The sequence below is a fragment of the Struthio camelus genome, chromosome 6, assembly GCF_040807025.1.
Source record: "Struthio camelus isolate bStrCam1 chromosome 6, bStrCam1.hap1, whole genome shotgun sequence".
NCBI classification, from domain to species: domain Eukaryota; kingdom Metazoa; phylum Chordata; class Aves; order Struthioniformes; family Struthionidae; genus Struthio; species Struthio camelus.
Window position 1 is genome coordinate 8,285,201 of NC_090947.1, and position 25,943 is coordinate 8,311,143.

Consider the following 25,943-nt stretch of genomic DNA (forward strand, 5'->3'; position numbering starts at 1 on the left):
TCACATGCTGCTCTGTTGGCTTCAACAACCAGAGGTAGAGGGTTTTCTGCTCAGGAGCTAGTGTGAAAGGGCATAGGCAAATCCAATGTTCTACTACAGGGCTCTAAAGAGTTAATGTCTTCAAGGGATGCAGCAGTTTGTTTTGTGAATATGGATCTTTACCAGCATAAGGCACTTCAACTCAGATTCAGGCTGGGCTGAAATCTCCAATACCTGCACAGTTCCAGCTCTTTTGAAAATTTGGATCCAATTTGGATCTGTCATTAAATGCAGTCGGTCTTTGTGATACCTCCACAAACAAAAAAGGGTTGTTTTAAATCTCTCAGAGCTCACAAGAAGCGCTGCAGACAAATGAAAGCATCTAACTACTTATCAATAATCAAACACTTCAAAGAGTACCGCTCTGCAATGAGATCACCTTGTGCTGGGATGAGGATGACAACGCTCTCAACGTAGTTAAGTCTCCTGTAAGAACAAGGTATTTCCAGGAGCCACAGCAGACTAGACAGGCTCAGCTAGTGGAAGCCTTGAGCCTTCTCTTGAGAAACCCGATTCCCAAGTGCTGATAAAACATTACAGCAAGAGTGCAATACACATCATTAAAAACAAACAGGAGCCAAATAAGCATTTGCTGCGGGTATATGGTCATTGGCACTGGAAGGCTTCCCAGAAGCATGATGTTTTCAGGAGCCCTTCACAGATAAGAGGGAGGATGTCCATCAGGTAAGGCTCAGCTTTTTATTATTGCCGCACTGATGATCTGGGATCCAGCCCAAGGAAGAGATGCCTTGGAGTGCTATGCTCTAATTGATTTAATCAGCACAGCAGGAAGCCTGGTAGGTACTTTGTGGATCTGCTCATGAAGAGGCAGAGGCTTGCAGGAATCAACAATCATCCTACTTGGGATAGATGTTTCAGCCAGGAGCACAGGAAGAGGAAATATCTTCCCCTGGTCACACAGTGAAACTGGTCAAGCTGCAGCATGGGGGAGTGAGGGAGAGACTCACTATCAGAGCGTTGAAAGTCTGAGCTGGAAACCTGTAATACTCCTATATTTACAGGAATTGCTGTAATTACGCTCTCTGCTGTGTTTGCACAAGAGTGTGGAGGGAAGGACACAGTACTAGGTGAGGCATGGAAAAGGGCAAGATTCAAAGACAGACCAAATAGTCCGGCTAAGAGAAGAGAGACTTGCTCCGAAAGTGAACGTTCTGGCCCTGGATGGAGGTGGGAACATCGGCCTCACTACACGCATCAGGATCCCTGCCTACTCATCCCAACCTCTCAAAAGGCAGAGCTGGAGAGGAGAGGAGAGCTTGGAAGAGAAAAGCCATGTTCATAATAGACAAGGCAGAGAACTCGGAGAACTAACCAAAATCCACCCCTTCCATGAGCCTTTCTTCAACAGAGGGGAGGACGTGGCAGATCTCTCTTGCCAAAAGGATGGACATGGAAGGTAAGAAAAGCCATCCCAGGCTACAGAGCATCATAATGCCTAGTATGACGACTCAAAGCAAGACATATCTTTTTCAAAAGGGTTCTCAAATTTGCCAAGAATTAAGTTACATCACATTCCATTTTCACTTTGACAGAAGTTATATATCAAATCAGAATATTTCATCTGAGCCTTGCAGATAATTTCTTCATCAATATGCTTTATTAAAAAAGCGATTCGAAAAAATTCTGACCTTTTATAGGTCACTTCTCTTCTCCTAGCCAATCAGATCCTGTTGTTCCCCAAGGTCCTAATCAATTATCAGCCCATTTATTTCACTTGATATGAAGACTGTGCCCAATTAATTCAGGGATGCATTAAAGTGAAAGGTTTTACAATTGAAATGAATGTTTCTTACTTTCTGTCATGTCCTGCTCTGGGAAATTAAGTTTAAATAAATGTTAAAGGAATTGTCAATAATGCATTGCATAAAGGTCAGGGTGGTCAGGCTTTAATAAAAAATATGTTTTTATTTCTTTATTATTACAGTGTGCTTTATTCTTTTGTATGGTAAAAAGGGAGATGAATACATACAGCTACCACATCTGTGGTACAGTTGAAGCTCCATTGTACTGCATTTCGAGTTGATACCTTCTCAGCCAAGGCTATAGCTTGATTTCCTGTCCCCAGTCTGCTATCATAATTAATGCAAAGTTAAATAGTTTCTCCATTTGACATTACGTCAGGTAGGCTGAACTTTGTAGTGGTTAAATGGCTCATTAGAAAGATTGGCCTGTGTGGAGCTGAGATTTCTGATTCTACAACAAAAGTCTTCACCCATTTGAAAATGCAATGATTTCTCGGGGAGGGTACAAAGAGACAGGCTAGGTTTTCAAAGGATAATAATGTGCTAGCTGCACCCACATTCCCTCTCATACATTTCCTTTCCTCAGCTCAGTTTAGTGGAATCGGTTTTGCTTCCTCTCCTGTGGTGGAGAAGCAGTATTGCTGCGTTTTCCTGAGTACTTTCTCTGTGAGGACGGAGGATGAGGAAACCCTTGTCTGTAAGAGCCTTGGCTATAGGGGCTCTACATACTTCCCAGAAGGCTCATCCGTAACCACCTCCAAAAACTTACCCTCCCTGCAGCCCCATTAGACAGGGAAAAATTCCCTCCAGTTTACAGAGACAAAGCTTAAGCAGAGAGGAGCTAAGAACATTCATTTTCTAGTCTCTGCATCTGCAGAGGGACCTTGGTCTTCCTTGTGACCCAGCACCACCCTGCCTAAGAGTCAGGCAACTGCCTGACCAAGCAGAACACAAGCAGGCAACATAATCCTGTCAGTGCGTAGCAAAGGAACTTTTACAGGTTAGGGAAGATCTGAGGATACCTGTGAATGCTTGAATGCCTCAGACCTCAGGGATTATACAGCTCCTTGTAGATTATTCAGTTTTAACTCCACAGCTGAAAAGTGCTCCTATGCCTCTGCAAATCTTGTGCTAAATTTGCCCAGTTCTGCGCTGGAGTAGAAAAAGAAATCAACATCTCCTTAGTGTCTTTCCAAGGCCTGGATGTCAAGGACACCTTCTCCATGGGCTGTCTCGGGAGTTTGGAAAGCAGGGTTCTGCCAACACACCATTTTTCTCTGCTTGTTCTGCTGGAGAACACAACAGCAGACTTGAGCAGCGGGCAGCTGCCCTGGGCATTGCCCAGCCACTCATCTCACCATACAGGAGCACCCAGGCCCTCCACCTCTCCCCAGCAGGCACTGAGCTTTACCACACAATACAGGCTAACTCCATCCCGATCAGTTGCACGGTGACTGAATGTGACAGGGTTTGGCAGTTAGTTTGGGTTTGGGCAGAAATAGTTAAGAAGTACTTTACTGAGTAGAACTGGACTTAATACTTCTGTTTTTGTACTTCCTACTGGAAAAAGTAAGAGAAAATACAGTTACAAACGTGGAAAAGGAAGGGAAAACCTGGTGGCAGGTAGAATATGTGCCTTCCATCTTGACTGCCAACAGTGGAAGAATGGATTGTTTTAAGACCAGGAATTTGCACAAGTAAAATGGGTTGGCTGATGCAGGAAAAAGCATCTTGTTCTTCCTCTGATGGATCAACTGGGGATTGCTGCAGGAAACATGCCATGTGGAGGAAGAGGGCTAGAATTCAGCTCCCCAGAGTTACCAATTTGTCTTTTACAATGTGGCTGCAATTATGGCATTTTCATTGTTCCAACAATCTGTATGGAATGAGGCAGGGTCCACTCCGGTTTCAAAAAGTCCCTGGTCAAAAAACATATTGCTTAAAAAATCTGGGTAGGAGGCTAGGAAACACTAACTGTAACTTCATGGGAAAAACTCTCTGCTGTTCACTTTGGCTCCCTGCACTTTAGTGACAGCATTGGCAAAATAAAACCGTCCTCAGTGCACGATACAAGCTTCTGAAGTTAGAGATGTTGTCAATGAAAAGTGGAACCAGTTTAAAAGCAAAAGAGTTACCCAGTTTGCATCCACTTTGTCATATAACTGCCATATCTCTGGAGAGATGTAAAGAATGCTCAAGTCTTGCAAAGATTTTCTAGTCTCAGCATTCTTCTCTTTCTTTTTTTATGTAACGCCAATGTTTATGAAAAAAAACCCTGAAAACATGACTCAAATATTAGCAGCTCGTTCCCTGCTGGAGTTTGCACGGAGCCTGAAACATCAGCTCTGAAATGCATGATCCGCTTTTTTTATTTCAGCGCGTGCTAATTCAGATTTGAATGGTGGTACCTTTAATCTCACCGTTGTTAACTCCCTCGCAGCCCTCAGCACTTAGGAATGGTGGAGGAGTATAGCACTAAAAAAATCTGAAATATGATTAGGTCCTCAGTCAAATGAAGCAGTACTGAAGAAGATGCACAACTGGCTTTTGTGAGGAGGAGCTCAACTATTTAAAGTTTCAAAAATGCTGCTCCAAGATACTGAGCATCCTCCACTCTCACTGAGTCCCAAGTAATTAGGTAATGGAGCTTATTTTGAATCTTTATCCTGTGCTCTTCTTAAAGCTTTAAGCCAAAATACATCATCACTCATTCTGAGCTGCTTCCCGTCCTCTGAAGCTGAACCAGCTGAACCAGACAAAACCTGTCTGTGGTTTCAAATTCATTGCCTGATATCACACCCCAGGAATGGGGCTAGTAGGTTTTTAGGGATTTATCTGCAAGTCTAGATTAGTATAGATTCATTTGACACATCCATCTGTATTTAAAGAGAAGGTACTTATTCCTTTAACTACCTTCATTTAATTTTTTTTAAACATCAAACAAAATAACTGGAACTTTGTGGAAATATGGATTCAATCAGCGATCATTGGCTATTTTTTCCTGCCTCAGTTATGAAAGGAGATGAGGTGTTTAAATTACTAGATTTCACATGTGGAAGGAATAAGTCTGAAGGAAATAGCATAGGATTCTTTCCAAGCTTGAATTACAAATTATCCCAGGACCCAGGAGAGGAGCAGAGCCGAGTAGAAAACAAGATTTCAGGAGATTCTTTGTCAAGTTAGTTTCTCAGTCAGCCTTGAAAGGCACCTTGAGGACCCAATTTCTTCCTTATGTTGCATTCCTCAACTTGTGTGGAAGCTTAAGGACCTCAGTTGGTACCTGTTTCGATAGCTGCTTATATGATGTGCTGAAGTATTTATCTGGCAATAATGCATGTTAATGTCAATTTGGCAAGAAAAATGAACTAACAGATGAACTACTTCCCCCAAAGAGCTTACTTGTTAGCACGAATCTTGCAGGTACATACTATTCATGCATTACTCACTCACAAGCCCAAAGGGATTCTTTACAAACCCTCATAAAGTTTGATGTGTGGATATTATTAAACTGATCAAATATCTAATAGGTGAAAATTCACATCTATCTTCCTTCAGGCTCTTTCAGTACAGCAAGAACAATATCTCTATCCCTTTGCTTACTGTTCCATGCCAAGTTTCTTTTCCTATATAGATAGATCTTTGAAGCAGGCCAGCAGGAGTCAATGACATGACTATTCACAATACTGCAGCTAGCTCTGGTGCTATGATCAACTATGTGCCAGGAGGTGCTGTTCCTACTCTGAATGCCTACAACTCTGGAGCGAAATCTCTGCCTAGAGGTTATCTTTCCTCTGGCATCAAGATAGGGAAAGATAATTTCCCTCTGTGGCGCAATGCAGTTCCCATGTCAATTGTTGCCAAGAGCATTCTGCAGAGAAACAGCAGTAAAAGGAAAAGCAGCAGCCAAGCTCCTGTGTCATGTTTTAAATTTAATTTTTTAATTTCTTCTTTAATAATTGACCTGTCAAGATAATTACTGCGGATCATGAGACAACGTCTCTAGCACGTTTGGTTAAAATGGCACACTTTGGAGGAGGATATATATTTTCAAAGGATTTGCTGCCTGGAGTGGAATGCAATTTCATCATGATCTTAAAGGCAAATGCTAGGGAAGAATGAGGCAAGGGAAGAGGGGGAAGGTGAGGGGGGCTATGACTTTATTTGTTTTTTAGTTTTGGATGGCTTTTGAGAGCTAAAAATCCAGTGGCAGATGAGCTTGCCCTGTAAAGGCTACTACTACTACTAAAATTAATGTGAGTAGACTTTCTGGGAGATGATGGCTACACAACAGATACTCTCAGTGACAGGCTAAGAATAATGCCGTCCCTTGCATTATTTAGTGTACAATCTGCATGGTCTTTAACTATTAAGACTGCTCTGTTTTGTTTGTCATACGCTTACTTCCAATAGGCTTGTTTTCATTCTGCACCCCCCTCCAACTTCTCTCCCCCAAATATCCTCCAGGGACCGCGAGCTAGAACACCTCTGCAAGCTGTTTAAAAGCAGCATGCTGCAAATTCAAGCCATTAACATGACAGCACATCTGATCCCAACGCTACTGTCCACCACTACCTAGTTCTCCTATGGAAACAGCAACTTTAAATGGCAGACCCCAGTGTCTCATGCTTTGAAATTCAAAAGCTTAGTGGACCGTGCTCTGTGCAGTGGGAAGAGAAATATAAGCTGAATCTGCCTAAGAAGAAATCTGCTGCACAGTTCAGCTTTCTCAGTTATTTCAATGCAGCACTGACCAAATAATAAAATCTTTAATATCGAATATGAGCTTCTGAAGTCACAGATGTCATCAGTTTAAAGTGGAAGCAGACACCATCCATTCTAGTATAAAAGAAGCCTAAATCATGGCTCCTTTGAAATCAATATGAAAGCACTTCTTAGTCTGAATAGGCCAGAAAATGGTCATAATTATTATAAAATATAAACTTACACTTCCCAAAAGGAAGAGGCATGTTCTCTTCAGGGGAAAAACCAACCAGATATCTCAGTTGCACACCACACTCTCACTTTCCATTTTTAAGCATGCTGCTAGGTGTAAGGATTGTGAAGGGAACTATGAGAAAGCAACCTGCCCAAAATATCTGCCTGAGCCTGCAGAAAGCCTGAAATGGCACCTCTGTAATCCTTTCAATTTGGATTCCCAATAGAATACTTTAAATGGCAATAGTATTAACTGCTTCACTGCTCAAAACCTTTTAGAAAGCAGAGGAAGTACCAGTGTGAAAATAAACTACTGTTAGGGGTGGGTCCTCAGTAATGGAGTTGGGAGATAGAGTAGTACTGTCATTTTTCTCAGGAATGCGGGAGGTTTTAAATGCTTGGACAATACACTCAAACTCAAAGTTTGACTGATGACTAGACCTGCAGCTTAGACCCATGCTTCTATGTTTTAGATTTTACTCTGGAGGTAATGAGAGGCAAATCATCTTCTTCCATCCATTAACAGGTATGACTGCACAAGCCACTTTCTCTCCCCATAGGACAATGGTGCCACTGTCTGAGAGACTACAGCTGATCAGTCCTGAATAAACTAGGGCTACATGGCTAACCACGAAAAAGTAGTAGAGGCACAGGAAGGAGAAGGAAATGCACTAGGCCACTCTTCATGCAATGAAGAAAACAGGCTTTCAGCTGTTCTGAGCTCTACACTGTGCACATTCCTTTGGCTTAACATTTCTATCCCAACCCCAGCTACCATACTGTGTAGTACTGGGTGCTGGTGCCTGGCAGGCTCTGCTGTATTAGAGCTGCACTAGTACACTGGGGCATCTTCATGTCTGTACTGGAGCCCAAATTTGGCTGCAGAAAGGAAAGAGAATTGGTCTGCTCTGAGACACAATCACAGACTCAGCTCCAGAGCACTCTGAAAGCTGCTGCAAGGTGCTGCAAGGAATTAGTGTCCAGCAGGGACCAAGCAACAGCGACTGCATGACTTGAGAAGCTATTAAAATACAGAAGCATCACTTAACACTGGAAGAAAATGCTTTTTTCCCCCATCTTGTCTTTCCTTTTTAAATCACTACTCAGCATTATTAAAGAAGGGTTCCTTAAAAAGCTTCAGTTCTGATGTTTAGGAAGCACTGAATGAGAGATCAAGGCCAAATATGACTGGAGATCAGCTTTGGTGACAAGTGCTGACGCTGAAACGTTAGAGCACTTCACATCTGAAAGCATGTTCATTGCTCAGGCAGGAAGCAATAGAGGAGGCAAGGAGCTAGAGCAGAGGCTAGAAATGCATATGTTACTGCCTAAGTGTGGCTCACTGTTCAGTTTGCCAGTCTGTGTCCACAGGGCTTGAGCTGGAATTAAACAGAGCAGAGGACAAACTAGACCCTGGAACTGCCTTTTATATCTCCCAATTTTGGCTTGTTTCCTTTACCCAAAACAGAAAGGTTTTTCCTGGACTGTTGTTCCGGAAAGAGGTTTGTTAGGATGCAAGTTTCTGCTTGTTGCTTGGCTTACTGTAGAGCTACAGGAAGTCATGCTGTCCCAGCTAAGGACTGTGGCTCCCTAATTATTGAAACTGTCCTGGCACACTGGGGTTCAAATCAGGAGTGCATCAACCCATGTGCGACAGCATCAGGCAAGGCAAGTCCCACTCACTGTGAACGCTTGAGTTGCTCCACAATACCATACCAGGGCTTGCCTCTCTATAGGGCCCCATGTACTTCTCTGGGTTGGCCTCAACCCTGACCCACTGACCAGTGCATGAGATTACAGCCATGGGTGAGCCCCGCTACAAGATGCTACGTAGCTATGGTTTAGCATCAGAGCTCTCTCTTGGAAGGTGTCTGGCCATGACTCACTGCCTGAGCCAGAGGCCCATGTTGTGAGACCTCTCAAGCGAGCCAACGCCAGGGAACAGATAAGTAAAGAGAGGCTGGAAACGCTTTATGTATGAGAGGTGAATCCAAGATATTCACTGCCTTTAATAACGGACATTAGCCCTCTCTGAGGTCGCTGCACACGAAAGAAACTGAGGCAGAAAGGAATTGATGTGTCCTTGCTCAAAGTCACCCTGCAAGTGCAGAGCAAAGAGGAAAACCAGACTTCTGCCATTCACCCAGGTTTCATATGAGGCCTTCCCTAGGGTGTTTCAGAGAGAACATATTCCCCCCATCCCAGCAAGCTCAAAGTACTTGCCTCCCTCCAAGTGCCTACAGGCAATAAACAAGAAAAAGAAAACCTGCATGATGCCTGACTGACAAAAATAGCTACTGGTTTAAAAACCATCACAAGGGAAAATGGGGAGATGCTGTCAACTCCATTACTTAGAACTGCAGATGAGCCAAGATGACACAATCTTCTTCCCAAGTGATGCTGTGACCTGGGGAACAGAAGTGCTTCAGTCCCTCCTTTCCGCCTGGATACATCCTTCTTGGCAGGCACACTCCTACATTGTATGCCTTGGTAAGAAACTAGAATTCCAAGGGTAGGAATATATCAGTCCTCTGACTCTAATAAAAACATAAGCCAGAGAGTTCCTATTTAGTATGCATAGGAGAAGCATAAACGCCATTTACGGTTGAGCCTAGATGATGAAATACTGTATTTGCTGAGGAGAGGAAAGGGGATGTCCCCCATTATAACCTATGATTTATTTCTCCTATCTCTGCCTTGCTGCATTTACAGTAAGTTTCTTCCTTCAGAAGCAGGTGGGTTCATCTGCAGCTCCACACTGGTCATGGGATGATTTTCCTTCCCTCCTGGAAAGCATCCAGTCTTCCTTCTCTCTAAGGAAAGGGTAATCCCTCCCTCCCACTCCAAGAAGAGCAGAGAGCTGGAAACCTGCCATGTATGACTGTCGCATCAGTTTAATTTTACCGGTAACAATAAAGAGGGTCAGCACCTGTTTCTGGAGGCAGTAGCATGCATGCTAAAACTACTGATTTCCTAGCCCCTACCCCTTCAATAAAATGACAAAGAGCTGTAGCGCTAGAACTGCCTGCAGCACACTGCAGTAAGAGGTTTGCCGGGGAGCCAAACGTGGCAGGAACACAGCGCCTCGCTTGGAAAGGCTAAAACTTACTGCTTCTGCCTTGGATACGAAACAGAGTGAAGGAGCCCTGAAACTCTAAGATGCAGAGACACAATGTGTGTGTGAACATGGCTCCTCACTTAACTCCTTCTTGCCCTCACCTAGTTTTTTTTGTGACCTGCCTGCGGGTGTGAAGGATTAAGCCCTCAAACAAAAAGGTTCTCTTGAAAGGAGGGCTGAGGCAGCCAGAGTTTACGTTTCCCACCTGCAGTTCCACACCGTGCACCCTGCCAAGCAGTACTGCCTTCACCAGCTCAGACAGACCAACCGAGTGGCTCACATGAGCATGCCCCAAACAGCTTCAGTCTAAACTAGCCAGGTGAACTAATACCGCTTGCTAACCCTGCTCACTTCAACTGAAATGTGATAGGAAGCACTCACAAAAGTAGCTTGGTCAGCAGATTAGAGAGGAAAGTATCTTCTAACAGCAGATGCCGACAAGAAGCCAGCAGTGCCAACACAAGTGCAGACAGAAGAGGATGTACCGCAGATGTTAAGGCCCAGTTTCAGAGACTCTGAAAGCTCCTTAAATCAGTAAAGCAAGTGGTGCCTACTGGCTAAGCACGTCTAAAGACCTAGAGCCGGACAAGAGGAAACACTGGGCACAGGACACACTTGTGTTTTTCTGAACAGAGGCCTAGAATACATATTTACCACTAACGCTATCTTAGACAGAGTACGCCTATTGCAGTAGCATTTTAATCATAGCACATCCCCATGTGGTTTTCCTGTCCCAAATGTTCTCTCAAATCTGTTTTAACAGAGCTAAAGGATTTGTCCATTGTTTTTCTTCCCCCAGCATCCCTCTTTACACTGTGCAGATATAAGCAGGTCTGCTGAAAAGGAGAAAAATGATTTCACCGTTTGCCATATGAGATATTACTGTGTATATAGCACCCTGGATGTACTTATCTCCAAAGCTCTGCAGAATGTGAAGATCAGATCCTTAAATTTACTCCCAAGACAGACAGTGGTGTACGTATGTGCAGTTGTGTGCACAAAGAAGTCATTTTGGATATCATTCACATGCAAAAGAGAAGAGCACGTTTAAATAGCTTCCAGCCACTCCTTCCCCCATTATAGATCCTTAAAAATATATATTCTCTTATCAGGCTCTAAAGAGCCCGGCCTACTGCTTCTCATAAGGCTACATTTTCAGTAGGCATTGGAATACTTGTATGTTACAATAAGAAATGATCCTGTTATAGATCACACTTGTGAAACAAGCTGCAATTGCAGAAGTAGAGTTTTGGCTGGAAAATGTTATGGGCTAATGTTTTCAAGGATGATGTCTCCAATCAAAATAACTGTGGCAAAAGTCTGTTGTGTAACCCTGATATGAGCCCCTCAGGCACAAAACTCAGCTGAAAGTTCATAAGGGAAAAACTGAGGGAAGAGAAGGGAGAGGCTTCATGAAGTTCATGTGGTTTATTACAAAGATTCAAACGAGCACTGCCTCAAGCCCTTTCCAGCTGAAACCATCCATAGACTTCTAAGGATATATATGCCTCCAAAACCCACAAAGAGCAGTCTTGTCATAAATAAACCTGGTCTACCAGAATACTGAAGTAATTCCAAACTATTAGCTCATCCTGGTAGGATGCAGAGTTGTTAGAAGGCCTCAACATCTTCCATATTCCTCTAGCTGTTAATTTTCCAGAACACGTAATTCTCTTCCCGGTGTGAAAGAACCTATAGGACTTATAAATGCATTCAAGTTGAAGTAACTCCCCTTATACGATCTTAAATGGGGAAGTCAAACTGGTCTATTCCTGTCCTCCAGTCAGCCAACAGTGACACAAAATGAGTTACCTGCAAATTGGAAGAAAGAATCTGAATCTCATACACATTTTGGGCCTTGGCACGTTTAACAGGAGAGCTGGGTCCTAAATTAACTGTAACTACTCTGAAAAAAAGATCTACGTATCTTTGAAACAGTCTCAGTGGAAAACATCTGGTCATAGAAAGGAACATTAATGATGGATGAGAAACAGGACAGAAAAACCTGAAATTTTCATAATGCCACTCTATAAATTAATAGTATGCTTCAGTGTGGAACTCTGTTCATTTCTGGTCACCCCATCTTGGAGAGAAACTGCAGAAACAGTGAAAGGGAAAAGCCAAATCGCACATGCTCTGCTCTGTGTTTGCCAGCACACCTTCATCTGCTGCCGCACATCTTGCTCCTCTGTGTCAGACTGTTCAGCCAGACCCTTCTGTAATTGGAGTCTTTTCGTAACTGGTATCATCTACTTCCTGAAATCTCCTTCTTAAATTGAAATACCATTATACTAGTTGTGGGTGTCCCCAAGGATACTGAATTCCAAGCTACTGTGAGATTATTACTTCATGGCTTATATACCACTCCTTCCAAACAAAATTCCCATTTGGAGCTCTTTTGTGCTAATTAGTCACCCCTCCTCATGGATGAGCTAGAAGGAGCAACTTTTTAATAATCTAAGATATTTCTGCTCTAAAACCCCTGTCCTTTTCTTATACCCAAACAGTTCATGTGTGTTTCATTGCAATGCCCCTGTTATTATTGCTTTATTGATTTATTTCTCTGTGATCTCCCTTAACAGCATGTACGCAGTATCTGTTGAGGAAAAAGCTGTTCACACAAACCTGCTAGTACATCTCTAATCTCATGGTTGAAGATTTCTATCCACCTAGACTCTGTCATGTGCCCTTCACTACAATTTTACCTTATGAGAATATGCAGAGACGTTTCCTTCTCTAAATCTGCAGTACTCTTCTCACACCTTTGCGACCTAAGCTGTCCTTTGGGTATAGTTCATAGCCAGAAGTTACAGTATCTTATTGATTTTTGTCATTTCATCATATTTCAGGATGTCTATTAAATAATGTCTATTCTATTAAGGTCCTCTTTTCATAGTAAGCAGGAGTGTCTAGGGCTGTCAATCTATGCCATTCATAAATACTAACATCCACTAAAAATGAATTAGAACAAAAGTGATCTGACACTGAAAGGCTCAGATTCAAAGATATTAAGAAAAAGGCTTTTGTCAAATCGGACTCATATGGAACGTGTCATATAACACGACCCAAACTGTTTGACAAGAACAAATTACCACAACGCTCCTTATCAAAATAAGCCAGAGCCGTTAAAATATACAAATAAATCCCACCTCAAGCACGAGAATAGTGTCCTGTTTTACAGAAGACAATGTTTACTAGATAAGTGTTGGATTTAAAAAGGAGTAAATCTCCTTATCAATAATTAATCAAGAGCTCTTTATTTTTTCATAAAGGAGGAATTTTTAAAATCTTGAACTGAAATCAACTTCAAAAGTGGATTCTGTAATTCCATACGGCTACTATCGCATAAAATAGAACTGAGATGTAAAAGCTAAAAAAAACCTCTGACACCAACAAAACGTAGATTAACTACAGAAACAGACAAAAGGCCGCAGCAGCAGATCAAAGAAAGAGCAGCTTGGCAAGGTATGATGGAGCAATACCATAATGAATTTTGTGAGCAAGCAACGTCCTTTAAAATAATTCTTTTGATCTCTTAAGAAGGCATTTGCTATAATCAAGAAAGGGTTTACTTAGCAAAAAAATAAAAATAAAATTAAGAAAGGAATAGACTATTCTAGGATTTAACTGTAACCCATTTCCAGCACCTCCACCATGACCTTTCATACATTTCTAATGGGCCAACTCCCATTACCTAGTCTGGCCTCATGAATTCCAGCCAAAAGAACTTCCCGCAGTGAATCCTGACTTGTACGCTCCCAGAGTAATTTCCTCCTGTTTCCTTTAAAGATTTGAGAGTGAAAGTGAGAGACCTAGTCAGATGTTTCAATTTAGCTACTCCCAGGTCAGGTGCCTGGACTAGAAGGCCACTCAGTTCATAGAACGGCTGAATCGAGAGCCAGTGCGAGGCTTCCCTCTAACAGAGGAGAAATTGAACCCTGCCACCCCACGGATGGACAGACAGGACCAGGATGCTCTTAGGAAGCAGACCTGGGATGGTAAAGTCAGACAGAAAAGTCCTGGGGAGTGGGGCTCACTGTTCCCACTGCTGCTGACTATACAGGAGCTGGGGCAGCAAGCGCTGCTGCCTTTTCCATCCCTTTCTCTCCATGCCACAGCAAGAGACAGCCCCATCCCCCAGCATTTCTCTTAGCAAAAGCAAGAGTCAAAAGCAGCAGCAAGAGCCCTATCTTTGCAGGGGACTGCAAGATAGCGAGACTGTGGTATTACAGTTGCTATGGGCAACTGCTGGCTCTGCCTCTTCCTCGACCTGGCCTCTTCTGGGCTGTGCAGTGTGCAAGCTGAGTTTTCCTCCCACCACGGCAAAAGTCTAAGAGGCTGGAGGGAACAGGGCTCCTTCTGGCCAGCTTTCAATCCAGACTAGGCTAGTGAGTCTGCAGGAATCACGAAGGAGAGTGTTGCCTAACTAGGCATCCAGCTGCAATCTGGTGCCATCCTCTGCAGAACAACAGGCCAGGCCATGCACCACCAGATCAAAGGGAGTGGTAGCTGTCAATACAGCTAACATAATGAAGATGTGGTGCTAGTAATTGTTTTGAAGCAGGAGTCCGTTCTTTTGAGAAATTTTCCTGAGCGCTGTTAAAGGGGCCCTGGTTGTTTTCAAACGAGGAAGTGAAATCTAAGGCACTCAGATCTGCTAACAATTATCCTCAGAGCTGCTCTCGCTGCTGCCTTTCCCCACTCCGTCCATCACATGGCTGCCTCAGAGGCAGGCTGCGTGGCAGGTTGAGCGCTTTGTGGGGCGGGAAGCCATTACGCCTTATTAACTTTGAGTGACTAAGCCTTTTGTGCAGGAGCTGAATATAATTAAAACACATTTTCATTGCTAAGCTGTTAGCCTGAGAAGGGGTTGGGTTTGGGCTTTTCTTTTTGTCCTACTTGTCTAGCGAGCTTGGTAAAAATAGAAAGGCTGAAGTCATGAAAAACAACCCCAAATTACTTGTTGTCAAAATAATAACAATTAATAAATAAGAGTCAAAAGAGCAGTGACTGCACATGATTTAAGCCACACGGACATCGGATGCAAGCGGCACGGATCTCTTGTCTCAGAAGAACAGGAGAGTTACTCAAAGCGTGGAGACAACTGTTTACACAAGCTCAGGCAGTACGTCCCTTTTCCTACTTAATATGGCTGTTGACTTTGGAAGACTCCATTTTCCAGTCTTGACTTAAGCTAAGAAACTGCCAGAGCCATCTCAAATTGTTTAAAGGAGGCTTCAACAAGCTGGAAATCCCTTCCACCCTTGTGGGAATTCCTGCAAGGAACTGAGCAGGCTGAAATACGCCAAAAAAACAATGTTTGGCATAAGCAAGTGACTGTGGCTGCTGCTGCTACAGTAATTTAAGACAGGCAGCAGCTGGGAAAGGCCGTTTCTCACAGTAACCCTTTCCATGTGTGTCCTCCACCCAGATGTAAAGTCAAAGACCCTCCACTCAAAGGAGCAGCTTTGAAGTTCTTAAGTGATATTTAACTCCAACAACATAACCCCTTTATCCTCGTTATAAAGCAACCAGTAAAATAAGATACCACACCCCAAAGACTCCAGGACTTTGAAGAGAAGAGTTAAAGAAGAGGCAGGAGACGCAACCTTGCTTTGCTCAGGAATTCTAAGAATTGTGCTACATTTTTTAACAGCATTGTTTGAAGTTGGAGAACGCAAAGCCACTCAGTGAGATTTTTATCTCCTCAATTCAAACAACAGTGGTAATAGAGACTCCACTATCTGAGCGCGCCTATGACCTGATTTTTGGCTGCTTCTCTGAGATACTTTTGAATTCATATGCTTTTAATTTCTGAAAGAAAAAGTGTGTTTGGGAAAGGAAGTGGATATGAAAAGCACATCTACATTCTGGGAGCGACGTTTAAGAGAAAGGAATTACCTGGGTTTTTTATATATATAAACACACAGAGTGTTGATGAAGGAGTCTTGACTCTCTCAGGGGTTTTCAGTTTGTAATGAAAAAAGGAGCCCCCACAAACTTACACCGTATGACTTGTCACACACAAAGTGATGCTATCTGCCCATTACTGTGGAGGAGAAGCAACAGGGGCTATAGCATGCTCCTTGCCCGCTCCCACTGAGCCATGCCCTGGAGGTTGTGGTCCTGGCACAAGGAGGAGCTCCACAGCCTCTTCATGCAGCTCTTGTTATTACACTAGCAGAAAAAAAAAAGAAAACATTTGGACCACGTAGCCGAATGGCAGAGCTGCATCTATTTAACGCTGCTAGTATTATCTTTGGATAGAGCAGGGTCAAAATCAGCCCAGTATTTAATGCTCCTGTAAATATTTCTTGAATGAAAGCTGGAGGGGGAAAAGGGAGAATATTTGTTTAAACAAAATGGCTTATTTTTAGTGGTAGCTGGTTGATCTGCTTTCATCTTACTGCAAACATTCACGCTAGCTAGTTTATAGCCGGAAAGCTGTCCCAAACGCTCAAGTGTGGTTTATATCTTTGTGTGTACATGGATATATCATATTCACATACCTAGTGGTGGAGGAAGCGTTCATGCAACCAGCTGAGCGAGGGGCCTGAAGGCGCAGGGGGAATACCACACAGCTTGGGCGATCAAGCACGCAGGTAGAGTAGGACAGTCTGCATTCAAAGCTGAGCAGCAAACAATCCGCGCACAACGTATTGGGTGACAACTATTATCAGCCACTTGTGAAATAATTGCAAGTACATTTGCAAAAATCTAAGCGTGTTCAATGACGATTTGGAAAGTGAGTATGAAGCTCAATGCATTAAATAAGTTAATAATTTCAAACAGCTCAACCACCTCCTTGGAAGGTAATTCAGATACGGCACAGCTTGCCGCTGGGGCTCTTCCTTCGCCAGTGAGTGACCGGCACTTCCTGGCTGATGTGGGCCACAACGGCTCCAGTGCTTTTCTCAGTCTATTTGCCCATCGATTTGCAAAGGATTTAAAATGGTATTAAAAGGGAATCAACCATTTAGACCCTAGCAAAGCAATGACCAAAAAGCACCTCCCCTTTTTATCAATAAAGCAATCAAAAAAAGGCTTCTGTGGGTCAACTTTACTCCTCGGGGATACCCCCGAGCAGCAGTGCTTCTTGGAGTACCACACGGCCTTGCGCAGCCAACTGTGCACTGCTCATAGGTTACCTGGCCTCTTCTCGCTGTGTCGTCAGCTGCCCATCTCCAGCACCATCTCCTCAGCGGCGCTGGCCCCGTCTCCTCAGCATCCACTGGCCCCATCTCCTCAGCAGGGCACCGGCGCCATCTCCTCAGCATCCACTGGTGCCATCTCCTTAATGGGGCACTGATCTGTCTCCTCAGCGGAGCACTAGCCCCATCTCCTCAGCGGGCCACCGGCGCCATCTCCTCAGCAGGGCGCTGGCCCCTCTCCTCAGCGGGGCACCGGCGCCATCTCCTCAGCGGGGCGCTGGCCCCTCTCCTCAGCAGGGCGCTGGCCCCATCTCCTCAGCGGGGTGCTGGCCCCTCTCCTCAGCAGGGCGCTGGCCCCATCTCCTCAGCGGGGCACCAGCACCATCTCCTCAGCAGGGCACAGGCACCATCTCCTCAGCATCCACTGGTGCCATCTCCTTAATGGGGCACTGATCTGTCTCCTCAGCGGAGCACTAGCCCCATCTCCTCAGCGGGGCACTGGCGCCATCTCCTCAGTGGGGCACTGGCCCCTCTCCTCAGCAGGGTGCTGGCCCCTCTCCTCAGCAGGACGCCGGCCCCATCTCCTCAGCGGGGCACTGGCGCCATCTCCTCAGCGGGGCGCTGGCCCCCTCTCCTCAGTGGGGCACTGGCCCCTCTCCTCAGCAGGGCGCTGGCCCCTCTCCTCAGCAGGACGCCGGCCCCATCTCCTCAGTGGGGCACTGGCGCCATCTCCTCAGCGGGGCACTGGCCCCTCTCCTCAGCAGGACACTGGCCCCTCTCCTCAGCGGGGCACTGGCACCATCTCCTCAGCGGGGCGCTGGCCCCTCTCCTCAGCGGGGCGCTGGCCCCCTCTCCTCAGCGGGGCGCTGGCCCCTCTCCTCAGCGGGGCGCTGGCCCCTCTCCTCAGCGGGGCGCTGGCGCCCTCTCCTCAGCGGGGCGCTGGCCCCATCTCCTCAGCAGGACACTGGCCCCTCTCCTCAGCAGGGCGCTGGCCCCTCTCCTCAGCAGGACGCTGCCCCCTCTCCTCAGCAGGGCGCTGGCCCCTCTCCTCAGCGGGGCGCTGCCCCCTCTCCTCAGCAGGGCGCTGGCCCCTCTCCTCAGCGGGGCGCTGGCCCCTCTCCTCAGCAGGACGCTGCCCCCTCTCCTCAGCAGGGCGCTGGCCCCCTCTCCTCAGCAGGGCGCTGGCCCCCTCTCCTCAGCAGGGCGCTGGCCCCTCTCCTCAGCGGGGCGCTGGCCCCTCTCCTCAGCGGGGCGCTGGCCCCTCTCCTCAGCAGGACACTGGCCCCTCTCCTCAGCGGGGCACTGGCACCATCTCCTCAGCGGGGCACTGGCCCTTCTCCTCAGCAGGACTCTGGCCCCTCTCCTCAGCAGGGCACCAGCACCATCTCCTCAGCAGAGCGAGCCGCCTCCCAGTGGCCCCACAGAGCCACCAACAAGCCCTCCACAGAGAGGCGGAGGGGGCCGGGGCGCCCTGCAGGGCCCCGAGTTGAGGGGCGCCCGGCGCCGCGGGGGGACACACCGAGCCCGGCGGGCAGCGGCCGGGAGGCGCGGAAGGTGCCGGAAGCGGGGCAGGCAGCGCGCCGAGCGCCAGCCAGCAGCTCCCGCCACCCCAGGGCCCGAGGCACCAGGGACCTTCCTCAGCGCGCACGAGGCGGCCGCAGGGGCGGTCGGCCTTGGCCCCGCGACGGCGCCCCGCGACGCCTCCTTCCCCCCCGGCGTCCCCGGAGGACAAAGCCCAGGGTGGCCCGCAAGCCCGGTGAGTCTGCTTCCGTCTTGCTTTCTCCCCACGTCTTGCACCGACGGTGGTATCTCCAACGCGCAGGAGAAGTGACGGAGACGGGGGTGGCGGGGGGGGGATAGCTCGCGTGCGATTTTTAGGAGTTTGTTTTAGAAAACCTGAGTACTAACACGCTCCTCAGTACCTCTGGGTTTTGGCAAGAGCATCGTGTTCACACTGTAATCAAAACCTATCTACGCCTATAAGAGAAGGCACTATAGGCAAACCAACAAATATAAATCCCTATTTATTAGAAAACTCGCGCTGAACACGTTTGTAATTTTAATGAGCCGAACAAGGACAGCGAGTTAAAGGAACGAAAATCACGATAAGGGGCGAAAACCACAAGCACTTCCATTCACGTCACTTAATTTCAGAGTGCTTTTATTTACAGCAGCGTAACTGGAACATAATTTGTTTCCGTTTATTGTTTAAAATCGGTTTGACTAAGCGCATCTCACAACCAGGCAGCTCAAAGCCAGGGCACCGTAAACATCCCGGGTGCTGCTCGCTGCCCGTGCTGCCAGCCTGCCTTGCTGCCTGCCGCCAATTTAAGACGCCGGAGTTTCACCTTTTCCCAGTCCACTGCACCGGCTCCTCCTTTTGCACTGGTGTGGGGCGTTGGAAACTGAAACGCCGTACTTTTAGGAAAATTCTGATAGAAAACGTAACTGAAAACACACATGAAAATTCAGATGTGGGTCTTCTGGCCCCATTTGTCTTTTAAATTCCTTCGTTCCCAAAATCCAGTCTGTATCCCCATATTACTTGACAGCGTGCCTTGAAACATCTAGCAAGACTTACCTATAAGGTAGGTGTTTGTGGCATATACTACTTAATGGGAAATAATTTACTTCTAAATTGTTTCTGGTGATATGTGTTTGATTGCTGCTATGCGCTATCCGTTGTGCTTTCATATGCCATATAATCTGTGTGCTTTACAACCTATAAAAGATTAATCATAAAGGCAAGCTATAACTTCATCACAATCAAGGTAAAAAATCTACGTTTATGGTTGCCTGTTTTTTATTACCTAGAGATTTTATAGTAACTATTAGATCTATGTTATAAAACTTAATTTATGTGTGTTCAAAAACTTTAAATGCTGTCCAGAAAAACTTTGCAGTCAGGAGAACGCGCACAGCAAATGCAAGGAGGAACGTTATGAAGCAGGCATCAGCATATCAGCGACATCACTCAGTGTGAAAGATGAGCTGAGAGCGTATTTTTCAGGACTTACTTTTCCACATTTTGTGTACTAAAAAAAAAAAAGGTTGGGTTTTCGGTTTCTGCATTTTGGTTTTATTTTCCTAATACTTTATGCTGATCTCGCCACTATGGCAGACTATTTCACACCAAAGAATTCCAGCTTGTCCAAGAGCCCTTCCGGAGCATTCAAACTACTGCTTTGCCAAGATGAGCTAATAATTAGGAGTTTTTTTTAAGAAAGGGGCCGAAACCAAAGAAGGAATTGTGGAGGAAGGCATCCTATGCTTTTTATTTTATTATTATATACAAAAATACTTATAGAGTTGTTTGTCTTACACTGTCTATAATACGAGTGGTATCAATCTTCCTATTTTTGCCTGAAAGGAGATAGATGAGAGGTGAGTCTCTTGGAAATACCGTGCAGAGGGGGGCTCTCAGCCACTAACTGAAGGAAGGGAACTAACACTTGCTTTATCAAAGAGCTTTTTCTTGTATAAATTTCTAGGATATTGGCAGTAGACAAAATGCCCAGTGATGTGGCTTTGTGTTCTTTGTTATGATACAGAAGAAGGGTCTGGAAAAAATGTTTGCTTTCTTTAAAGAGCATTCCTACCTCCAACCGCAGTTTCCTAATAGGTTAAAATTGAAGTTGAGCAGTGAGCAAGTGGTGAGGTTTATCGTCAGCCTATTTGGAACTATTCACCTTCTGTTTTTTTCTCACAAAGACACTGACTTCTAGTGCTGAAGGTTCAGTACAGATGCAATGATAAACATGCTGCATGGTTTTCTACAAGACCAGAGGAGATCAGAGCTGCCAGTCCTGATATTCCTGAAGTAAAAAGCAAATTGAAAACTAGCTCATTCGTAAAAATATGTACAACCATTTAGGACCATTTAGGCCTTCATTACACAACAAAGCAAAGCAGAAACATAGCTTTTAAAAAACATGCCTAAGCCTCTTTTAAACTTGGACTAAATGTTCCTTTGCTTCTTTTTAAATGTTGATAATACCTGTTTCAATGTCACCCTACCAGTAGGGTGTTTTTCTGTACAAACCTTTCAGGAAAAACAATGCAAGATCAGATTCTTCCAAGCAGATGCCACATTTCGTAAAAATTCAAATGATCGTTATTAGGAAAAAAAAGGAGAACAGCATAGAAAAAGAGGAGTGTTTCCAATAACACCTTTGAAGGTGAATAAAGAAGGTCTTTTTAATAATCTCCCCAGTCAACTTGCTTCTTTGCCAACCAAGTATTTCTGTATTCCACCTCCCCATGATGAGCTAGATGTTCCTATCCTTCAGTGGTTATCACTGAGAGATTTGATTCTGGGCAAGCTGACAGAAATACACCATGGCAGCAGCATCTTCAAATTATGAACGGTACAGGATTTCCATGTAAACATCAATTTTTCCAGATTGCTACTGACGGAAAGCTTTAGAAGCTATGCTTCTAACTTGTGTCTATGCTAATAGATCATGTGAACGTTTGTCAGCAAAAATGTAGCTAGCACCAGGGCTGGTTGTAACAGCTCTACTAGGACAACCCAGAACCAAGGATTTGAAAACCTGAGTAACTCAGTGTTGGAAACTGTCCACCTTAATGCTAACACCTTCTTACATCCTTAGGCCATCACAGAACATACACCAAAGAAGTCCTTCTGAGCTGGAGATACTGTACCACTCTTGGAAAATAGGTGCTAAGTAGCCTCCATTAAGACTGTCAAACTGGCAATCCAACTCCATCTGGATCCTGAATGATTTTCCATCATCATATAACAGTATAAGGTTCATTTGCCATCTGGCTCCTGAATCAACTGCTGTCATGGAAGCAGCGCCCAGCTGGTCCAGGATGAGGATTAATTTGTAATTTGGGGTATCTCCATCTTTAGGTGCTCAGCTTGAGAAGCTTTCCGTACTGACTGGTTATCAAAGGGTTGCAAGCACTTGCTGTTACTGGGATACTGGGAAGCTCCAGCAAAGGCTCTAGCGGTACCCACTGGGTTTTCTGTGTTTCAAAGGCAATTGGAAGTGAGCTGGAGTGGCTCTGTCAAATTAGGCCTTGGGTGTCTGCATGTAGTTAGTTCAAGTGCTTATTTGGAACTCAAACTCCTCTAAACACCTACTAAACTAAAAAAAAAAAAAAAAGAAAAAGAGAGAGAGAAAAAAGGAAAAAAAAGAAGATGACCCTCTTTAAATGCATTACATTTGGGTCCCCAATGTTCAAGTGCAGAAAACTCATCATTACTTTTGGAAACTTTTGCCTATCTATCTGCTTTAATCTTTTGGCCACCATCTAATCCTTTCACACTCTCAGTCATTTATCCTTTTGCCTGAGCTTCCCCTTGAATGCATATGTTTCGAGGGTGTTATGAAGGGAACTCATTCAATAAGTGCCTCCTTGCCCATAGAGAACTGTGAGGTGGAGCAGTACTTTGCCATAAGCACTCCATGAACAAGCACAAGTGCTAAAAGAGCCATTGGTACTGGAGCTCTCCAGCTACTGGAACACTTCATTTCTCATTTTCTGTTCTTATTTCTTTTAAAGTCATTTGTAATAAAGCTACAGCCTGAAGTGGAAGAACTCACCTTAGCTGTAAAGCTTCGTTGCAAGGCAGCAAATTGCACTGTATCAGAATATCAAACTTATCTAAGATTCATGGAATGAATTATACATACTGTATTGCCTTAAAAATGAAACCTGTTGAAGTATTACTGTAATTTAAGAATCTAAGTGGATTTGTACAGTGAGATTTAAAATTTAAACCTGTTTAAATATTGAGCTGATTGAAAAAAATATTCTTGAGAAACGGAACTCAATAGGAAAAGAATCTCCGCTCAGAGGAAAGACAGCCCCAAACTAATTTTGTCGTAAGAGCAAACCATAAAGGAAGGTATTTGCTGGGCTACTTCCATCAAGAAAAGCACATAAAAATCACAGTCACCTGAATGTGTTAACGTCCCTTTAGTGGGAATTTATGCTGAATTAGGAATTCAAGGGAATGCAAGGTAATTTACCCTGCAGGATGATAACAGAGACATTCCAGGCAATATGGATCGTGCTAACTTTATTTTATTGATTTATTTTGATCTAATAAAAGCAAACAGCTACTGTTGGAAGCTGATGCATACCATTTTTGTATGTATTTTTAAAAGCATGAACCCTGAGGGCAACCAGCTGCCAGTCTCTCAGTTACCAATACCTGTCCTGAGGTGAAGCCGTGTTTTAGCTCATCTCCTCCTGCAGTCATTACCTCTCACTACAGCAGAAGGCACACCTCCATGAGAGCAATGTGGCTGGGTCTGCTCTTGGTCTGCTGCTGAGTTGGCCCGATCAAGGACCAAACTGGCAAGACGATGTTCTTTTGTCTCATTTACCACTGTGCTGCCAGAGTCTCATTTTACCTCTTCTACCATATGAATGTTGCAGGATTTTCGGGGGTACCATTTCCCTGCTCAGTAATGACTGACCATCTTGCTGTTCAAACACCAGCATTGCTTGGCTCCGATAGGGATTCTGGTAAAATGCTTTAGCCAGCAGAAAAGAGAGATTTGCCTAAACACTGTCTCAAAAATGCACTTATATCAGTGAAGTCATTTTGAAACTGATCTGAGATCAGGCACTGGTTTTAATCTCAGCATTACTCAGTATGCGCCATGCACCATGTGTCCTCTCAAAAAATATGCAATAAAGCAGCCTGGTGAAGTTAACCAGACAGATGGCTGAAATCCTACATGTGAGATGGATTGGTAAATGGATAGGTAAGGACACGGATGGGTGTTTCAAGAGGCAGAGAAAAGGGTAGTTGATTACAAGGCTAGATAGAAAATGGAAGGTATTATAAAAAGAAATATGGGATAATATAAACAGAGTCCCTAATCCAGTTGACTGTAAATCCCTTTTTCTTAATTGGTTTAGAAACTGTGGGCTGTAATGTGAGACAGAGGGCTCTCAGCTGCTTTTCTTCTTTGCTGCCTGGAATCACATTAAGTGGAAAACAATAGCAGAGCTGACAGCTCCTTGTCTGTAGGGGCACTTGGAGCTAATCTGCTATTGAGACTAATACAATTATATGGGATTATAGGATTGCCACTGATACATAGATTAAGGAACTCCCAGAGGGAGTTGCATCTTGGGGTATTTCAAAGGGGCAAAATATAAAAGGGTCCCAATAATTCGGAAGACAAAGAGGAAAGCTGCAAAGACACATTTGGATTTGGTGTTTCTTAGACTTACAAAATGCCACTCGCACATATACACAAACACCTCTGCTCAGCAGTAGGAGAATGATGCAAGGGACTTTAATATACATTCTTTACTCCCTAAACTCAGCTCTGTCCTGAGCAATCTGAGATCAGAAAGAAAAATGATCATTTCAAATTGCTCTCCCACAAGGGTACCACTTCAATGCAATGATTTGAAATGGAGGCAAAACCTAGACCTGTTTTTCATACAGCAGCTAGCTGTCCTTACTTTCTCTCTTCCTATACACGCACAACATTGAAGACGCCAACTCCTAAATGAAATAACGTGAATTCTCTTAGGTGGGTTTTAAGCACCCATAAATACCACAGTTATGAGCCCTGTCCTTACCTCCTCTTACAGCTTTACTTCCAGAGGAATGAGCATCGAACTATGTTAACAGGGCCCACTACTAATGTATGTGCTGTAAGCATTGTGCTGACGCTCCCGTTGTTTATCAGCACCTCAAGCCTTTAGTGAATTATACTCTTAACAGCACAATAACGTGTGTAAATGCTAATATCCTCATTTTAAAGCTTATTAACTATCTCAACCCAAGTCACTTAGTAAGTCTGCATTAGAGCAACTAAGCAACTGCAGCTATCTCAAATCTCAGGTTATTGGGCCACCCTTCACTTACAATCGTTTAAATTCATATATTTCATACATGTTCTTTTTCCTTGGTCAGTTGGCAGCAAAATGGGAGTACGATGTTCCCATTTTTCCTGTTCCCCGCTCCAGGACAAACAGCTGCAGTCCTGGTTTAACAGCATTTGCTCATGTGACAACAGCAGGCAGAGGTCCTCACCAAAGCACCTCACCTCCTATTCTACATTTGGTCCACACACCTAATAAGGCATATTTCCAACTCCAGAGACAGAGTGTAGGAATGAAAACAGAAGCATGGAAAATGAACTGTGATTATCTCCTAGCAATGATTCATGGCAGAGCAGGGAATAAAGTTTGACTGACAACAAAGCCCGTTACTCACTGGACCACGCCATCGTAAGTCAGATCTGGCAGTTATTAACTGCAGTGAAGGCAAAGACTGGTTTTCTCATTCCAAACTTTAAAGCATTTTTCCACACATCCCGAACCAGATTGTTAAGAGAGTTGATTCATTTTTTCCATTTAGGCAAGTGCACTTTTGATAAAATTAGACAGTAACTCCCTAAAAACCACATTCCTTAAATCCCGACTTGCACAGATGGGACCTTTAGCCTCCGAACAGCAAGAGTATGGGCCTAAGTGTCCTTGGGAGCTCATCCTGCATTTTCTTCTAGCCAGACTGTACACCAAACTAGCCTCCAGGTCTCTCACCCACATCAGGCACTATTCAAGTGCCAAGCTAGTTGTAAGATTAAAGGAGCTGAGAGGTTGTTTGGCCTCCAGCTTCACCCATCTCTTGCAGCTTGAGTAAACCATGAGTCTTCCACAGTGATACCAGCGTGTAAGGTTTCAAGAAGTGGCTTCCCTTTGTCTGGCAACCTCCTTTAACACACCCCAAAGCCAGCTTCTCCCTCTGAGCCACACTGCACCCACGGAGCATTGCCTCATGCACTGAGCTGCAGCACTGCGTGAGGGACACCTCTGAACTTCGCTGCTGGTGAGAATGTGCTGCTTGCCAGCTTGAGCAGTAATCGGAGAAACATGTAGCTACCGCACGTAGAGGGAAGACCCTACTAGAGATCCACTAGCTGTGGCTACTTG